A 7,209-nucleotide genomic window follows, 5' to 3' on the forward strand; every position below is an offset into this window, starting at 1 on the left:
AAAACTAAGTGAACTGTATCTGTTTTTTCTTTTTTTTTTTTTCTTTTTGAGCTGGGAGGGGTATTTAGAGAAATAAAGTGGTTTAATTACTGAAAACCATTCAGTCCACATGCTTATGATTCATTTTGTGTGACTGTAGACCTTTTCTTTGAAAACATGGGGCCAGAGGACAGGTGTCAAAAAGTAGCTTCATTGTGGTAATATCTTTTCCTCTGGGAACCAGAGACTGTCCCATCCCATAAGTTCCAACGTGTCTCTAGTTGATACCTGTTTGTCAACCTGTATGTCACCCTCTGGGGAGCAAGTCAGAAAGGAAACCTGTAGGTAACCAGGGGTCACGGGTGAGAAGGCCAAAGAAATGGCAAGTCCTGAAACAGGACAGCTGCTGTGTCGCCCGTAGGTGGCACGGCATAACCACCACGGCAGCCAGGCTCGTCTGCTCGTGGCCTCGCTGCAGGCCTGATGGGAACGGAACGTTGGCCTGAAGATGCAAGACCCTCACTCAGCCCTGCTCTTCTAGACAGCATGGAAGATCAAGTCAAGTTTAAGATGTATTGTTTTCATAATGAAATTTCCATCAGCATTATTTTGTAGCTACAGTTGCACAAAGTGTGTTTTAGATGGAGTAAGGCGGCCTTAAGAGGTAGAATTCATGTGTGGGGGGAGAGGTTCCGGGGGGAGGCAGATCGCCTATCCAACTATGACTGGCTTTTGGGTTTGTAGGTTACTACTTAAACTTGATTTTGTCAGAACCAAAGGTTTATTTTAGAAACCTGATATTTTTTCAGAATCTGAATTAACTTCAGAACCAACTAATAATAAGACTTAATATCCAAAATTTATAAAGAACTTATAAAACTCAACACCAAGAAAATCCATTTAAAAAATGGGCAAAGGACCTAAATAGACACTTCTCTCAAGAGAACATACTTATGGCCAACAGACATGAAAGATGCTCAAGCTTTCTAGTCATCAGAGAAATGCAAAATTAAAACCACAATGAGATAGCACCTCACACCTGTCAGGATGGCTCTAATCAATCGATTAACCAGTGTTGGTGAGGATATGGAGAAAAGGGAACCCTCGTGCACCATCGGGCATGCAGACTGGTGCAGCCACTGTGGAAAACAGTATGGAGTTTCCTCAAAAAGTTAAAAATGGACTGCCTTATGACCCAGCAATTCCACTTCTGGGAATATATCTTAAGAAACCCAAAACACTGATTCAAAATAATATATGCACCCCTATGTTCACTGCAGCATTCTTTACAATAGCCAAGATGTAGCAACAGCCCAAGTGCCCATCAGTAGATGAGTGGATGAATTAGAGATTTACACAATGGAATACTACTCGATTGTAAAAAAGAAGGGCATCTTACCTTTTGTGACAGCATGGATGGACCTGGAGAGTATTATGCTAAGTGTAATAAACCTGTAAGACAAATACCATATGATTTCACTTATGTGGAATTTAGTAAAGTAGAAATAGACACATAGAGAACAGGCTGACAGCTGTTAGAGGAGAGAGGGCTGGGTGAAAAAGTTAGATATTAAGCAAAAAAAGCCCCACAAAACTAATAGCAGTATGGTAACTGCTAGAGGAAGGGAGGGATGCGGGAGGTAGAAGATAAAGAGATAAAAGTGGTGATGGAAGAAGACTTTTGGTGGTGAACACAATACAATAAACATGTTTATAGAATTGTGCACCTGAAACAATTTAACCAATGTCACCCCAATAAATTCAGTAATAATAAAAGTAGTAGAAGATCAATATGTTGGTCAGAGTGCCAGTTTATTAATTTATAGTTCTAGAAATTGGGGCAAGCAAGTGTTTAAAAAAATCAGTAAAAACTATTTTTAAAAGAACATTTAAAATTTGGGGTCTGCTTAACCTGAAAAGGATTGTTGTAAAGTTATCTGATCTTGAAATATTCCATATCCAAGGATGAAGATAATAAATTACAGTGATAGACTGATTAAACATAATTGATCTAACAGTGAAAAGGAACAAACAGGTTACTGACATGTCTGTGGCTAAGGACTGGCATATGGTAACTCTTACATTGCAAGTTCCAGCGAAAGGACTCTATATAAAGCCATAATGAGTTTCTTTGAAAAAGGTTGATGCAGCAAGGAAGTCCCCACTGTGCACCAGAACAAGCCTGCCAGATGTTTCATCATCTTACGTATGTGGAAATTGAGGGCAAAAAAAAATTTTTTTTCAGGAGAAGGTAAAATCATGACTCAGATACAAAAATGTGCACATGTTCAAGGTTTTATTTGATGCATTAATCTGAAGAATTAACCCCATGTTATAACAGGCTCAAATTTAATGTTTTTGAAAGCACATTTTTATGGAGTAGAGGAATGTTGAAATGTAAATAGAGACAAATGTTTTGAGAGGAGGAGTCAATTGAACCTCTCCTAAAGGGGACCAAATTTACATGTCTTATCAGTTACCTACAACTTACAATGTTATAAAGTAGCTCCCACTGAGTCAGGATCTGATAAGACAGAAGGATGTGTTATAGCTATGTATAGTTTCCCACTGACGTACAAGTTTATTTTAACCTGGTACATTTTTTCTTTTACCTGGGGTTCAGTAATTTGCCTGAGACAATACACATAATACTGGGGCAAATTCCTCTCAGTGGTGGTGCCCAGGATGTTGGAATTGCGAGGGGAGCCCCAGGAAGTCGGTGGGAGCTGCTGCTGTGATTCAGCCTTGAGGCAGTGTTGGCTGGGAGGTGTGACTAGTGGGTTAGCGCCTGTGTTCGCAGACCCGAGCCTGACAGTTTTGCACAGGAAGTGAACTGGGGAGTGCTTTCAGGGCCATGTGTGTGAGGGAGCACAGGAGGCTGGGCTGAGCAGAGGGAGGAACTGAACTGTGATGCAGTGACCACAAAGACTTGAGTCCACATCTATAGGGAGATCTGGAGCTGGACGGGCCCTTCTAAGATGTCCTGAATGAAAACCATGAGTGTCCTGAGAACCCTCACTGCGGAGGGCACCCCTCCTGGCAGCTGGGGGAACGCTCGCCTCCTTCCTGAGGGGGACTGTGGGCCGAGCACCGCTGCACCCGCCACCCCCTCCTCTACTACCCTTTTGAGATTCCTCCTGGACCAGCACCTCTGCTCGTTCAGGCGCTTACCTGCTCTTACCTCCCGGCTTACTTGCTGGGATGACCGACTCCTTCATCCTTGAAAGCTCTGCGTCCCTGGTCACCCTGCCCTTCTCAAGCAGTAACTGCTGTACCGAACTGACCATTTGCTATTTCAAGTGGACAAGGAGGGACCAAAAGACACCCTACGGTTCTACACTGAGATTCTCCAGTTAGGCTTCCATAAACTCCTTAGCACCATGGCCCATCCTAGATGCTTTGAATACCTTAAGGTTACTGGGTTGGGTGGACCCAGCCACAAGGCTGCTCGCACCACATCCTGGACTGGCTGCAGAGATAAACTCTCTCTTACCCAACTTTATATTCTGTTCCTCTCGCCCCACCCCCTGCAGACCCAGTCCTATGTGGTTTCTCCTCGCTTCTGCCAGTGCACACGGGCAGGGTCTCACGGTCCTCCAACAGGTAGTCCCTTTCCTCCCTTAGCAGACCCGGCACTGCCCTGGCCAGGGGGTGGTGTGCTTGGCCAGTTATTGGCCAGGCAGCCAGAAGGGGAGGTGGGAGCAGATTGTGAAGGGCAGGAACAGCCTTTGAGTCCTCTTCGAGCGGGAGGAAGTGGGTCACATCTGCAGCCCAGTGTTCGGCGGATCTGGGGCTTAACAAGAACATCCAGTTACAACCACGGTGTCAGCCAGTGTCAGGGGGCTCTAGCGCTGCCCTGGGTCCCATCCGGCGAGAGCCCTGGGCGTGGCGTGCCTGACTCTTCTCTGGCGCTGTCCCCTTCCTGGTGTGCTCTGGCCAGACCTTCCGCCAGCGTGGATCAGTTACTGGGTGAGGGCTGCCCCTGAAGGAGACTCAACCCTGGGGATGCAGCTTCCTTTGGAAGGAGGGCAGTTCCTGGGGAGGGACTTGGCTTTGATCATCGAGGGGAATGAGTGTGTGGTCGTCGTGAGGGAAGTCTGGGTGGCTCGCAGCATCCATTACACCGACCCTGGGAATAGAAAGGAGGACTGTAGGTAAGAGAACGACTTCTGGAAGAAGAATTTATAGGATATGAGGAGCCAATCCATAGAATTCTTTCACTCCAGAACACTTACTACCTTCCCTGTGCTCAGCCCTGTGCTAGGCACAGGCTATGGGGGTGGGGATAGGGGGAAGGTCCTGGGCCTCACGGAGCTCACAGTTGGAACCCGTGCACTAACGGGACAGTCAGGGCGGTGCCGGGATTTCAGCACCAGCATCAATGGGGTGCGCCTACAGGACAAGACATCCTGTGGTGTAATGGAGCTTGTTATCAGCTCTGGGACTCGTATTTTTCCTTCCAGAGAGACACCCAACTCCCCGACTCAAAAGGTAACAGCTTCTTCCTGGGGGGCTCGGAAGTTCAGAGCACGTGTTAGTGCCCACCCTGCTGGTGGTGAACGGTGACACCCCCTCCCCACACTGTCCCAGCTCCCGACCTGCCTGCTCACGAGGAGGGGAGGGCTCGCTGTTAGAGTTTCTCCAGGCGGGGCCAGTGAGACTCTCGCAGAGGGCAGTAGTGTGTTGAGCAGTGACCTTTCCTTGTGTTCATGGAGGAGAAGATGGGAGCAGAGTCAGGAAAACTCCCACATCCCGGCAGATGAACGCAGGCCTGGGAACAGAGGCGCTGCATTCTAGTGTCCCTCACACAACGGCCACCAGAGGGCAGCAGGAGCTCGGCCTCACTGGGGAGGGATTGCATGGGGGCAGTGTGTGTGTGTGTGTGTGTGTGTGTGTGTCTCCGGGGCAGGTGGTGCCCCTGACACACACCTTCCAGAAGAGATGTGAGGAACAAAAAATAGCTGAATGACAAGGCCCTGGAACCTACTTCCCCCCTTCATTTCATTTCATTTTATTTCTTACCATCAATTCACAGAGATGTCTAGCACACAACATTTTAGTAATCAAAGTAATTTTAAAATCATGTAGGCATCACTGGTTCCTGAGAAAATGTCAGACCTGGTGCTAGTCTGAATTGAAAATGAGATAACTTCAAAGGGCCTATTTAACAATTACTTTTCCATTACAGTTGACTTGCAATCTCATTTTACATGAGTTTCAGGTGGACAGCGTAGTGGTAAGACAAGCATAATTTACAAAGTGATCCCCGGTGTCTGAGGTGGAACCTATTCAAACCACATACCATTTCTTTCTTTTAAAAATATTTTTATTGATTTCAGAAAGGAAGGGAGATGGAGAGAGAGATAGAACCATCAATGATGAGAGAGAATCATTGATTGGCTGCCTGCTGCACACCCCACAGTGGGGATCAAGCCCGCAACCCGGGTATATGCCCTGACTGGGAATCGAACTGTGACCTCCTGGTTCATAGGTCAACGCTCAGCCACTGAGCCACGCTGGCTGGGCCGCATACCATTTCGTATACCCTCCCAGATTTACACCTATACTGCTCACTTCCTGTACCTATTCCCACTTGCCCTGAGTTCTTTCCTTAGGTTAAATGTGGGTCATAAACCTAAATATCAAGATTGCCCCTTAAGACATCCGGTCTGGCCGAAACTGCGCTGTGCAAAGTGCTTTCTCTCCATTGTTTCTCTGGGCTTCTCCAGAGACGGCGCTGGGGCTGTAAAGCTGATGCCCTCACAGCCTCGAGGAACATCGTGTGTGTGTGTGTGTGTGTGTGTGTGTGTGTGTGTGTGCGCGCGCGCGCAGCCACTCGGCCTCTCCCTCAGCTTCAGAGACTGGGCAGTGGACCACCAAGAGCCCTTCTGGATGCACCAGGAAACACACACCCTTCTGTTGCCATCTAATAAACTCGGACCCGTTACTGCTCAGCTGGGAGCTGAATCTGGTGGAAAATTTGGAGACATGAGGCAGGAGGGTTGGGAATTGGAGCATGATTGTTTTTGTTTTCCCCAGTTTGTCTCTGGGAAACTTGGGTCAAATCAGGAGGTGGAGAGATTTCTTCATTGATGGTCCCTCCACAGGACACTCCACCATCTCGTTTCCCTGCCCCCTCATTAGTAAACACATCGTTCCCACCCCAGTGCCTGATCGGGAGGAGGTCTGGTGCTCACGTGAAAAAGAACAGCTGCTCTGCAACGCTCTGGCCTCCCATCTCAGAATCCTTAAACAGACTCATTAATGACTTCTTCCTTGGAAGCTGACCACATGGCATGGGCATATTATAAAAGATGCATGTAGTCACTGTGGGGAGGGGAGAAAGAAGCCAGTCATTCATGTGTTTCACACAGCGCTTACCAGAAACGTCTAATAAAGTTCACACATGTTAGAGGTAAAAGGTGTGGTCTGAGGCTTTCTGCAGACATCCACCACAGCTCTCGATGAGTCAGCTGCTGTCTGGGTAGCACTCGAATATCAGATCTTCATGAGAAGCCCCTGACCCTTCAAGGCTGCAGCTTTCCAAACATCAGATTTCTAAAATGTAGACTGGCCCACGGCTTCACCACTTCCCTTGGTGTCAATGCGTTTCAGTTTGAGTCCAGACAGGAAAAGGCCCCTCTGAAATCTCGCCACCACTGACAACAGGAAACAGCACCTGCTCACAGCGCCTGTCTTTCCCCACAGCCAGGAGACACCGGCTGGGGCGAGGCTCACCTCACGCCTCTTTGCTGGGCCCGGGAAGGGTTGCCACGGACACAGTGAGAGAAGGGGGCTCCCCCCTCCCTCCCTCCCCCGCCGCTCAGGGTCAGCCAGGTGGTTTGCAGAGAGAAGGCAAACTCAGGTGTTCCTCCCATCGCCGGCCGTTGTCCAGCTGCGGGAGAAAGGTAACAACGGGAGCTTGCCACGCCCTCTCCCCAACTCTTCCAGAAAGCTCGGCGCCCGAGAGGCTCGCTGGCCTGCTTCTAGGATGAGGAGGGAATGGCGGCCCCACACCACCCACATCCTGGGGAGTCCGAGACTCACCTAACCACACGGGACGCCTCGCACGTCCCGCTCTTGTCCCTCGACTAGAAGACGCTCCTTCCCCGTCAGGGCTTGGCATGAACCTGTTGTGGTAAAATACAACATAAACACATGGTCTTTGTCCCCAGTTCCTGACAGAGTTCCACAAAACCCTTGGAATTTACTGTCTTCTGTGCTAATTCG

This window comes from Myotis brandtii, unplaced genomic scaffold (assembly GCF_000412655.1).
Source record: "Myotis brandtii unplaced genomic scaffold, ASM41265v1 scaffold213, whole genome shotgun sequence".
Lineage (NCBI taxonomy): Eukaryota > Metazoa > Chordata > Mammalia > Chiroptera > Vespertilionidae > Myotis > Myotis brandtii.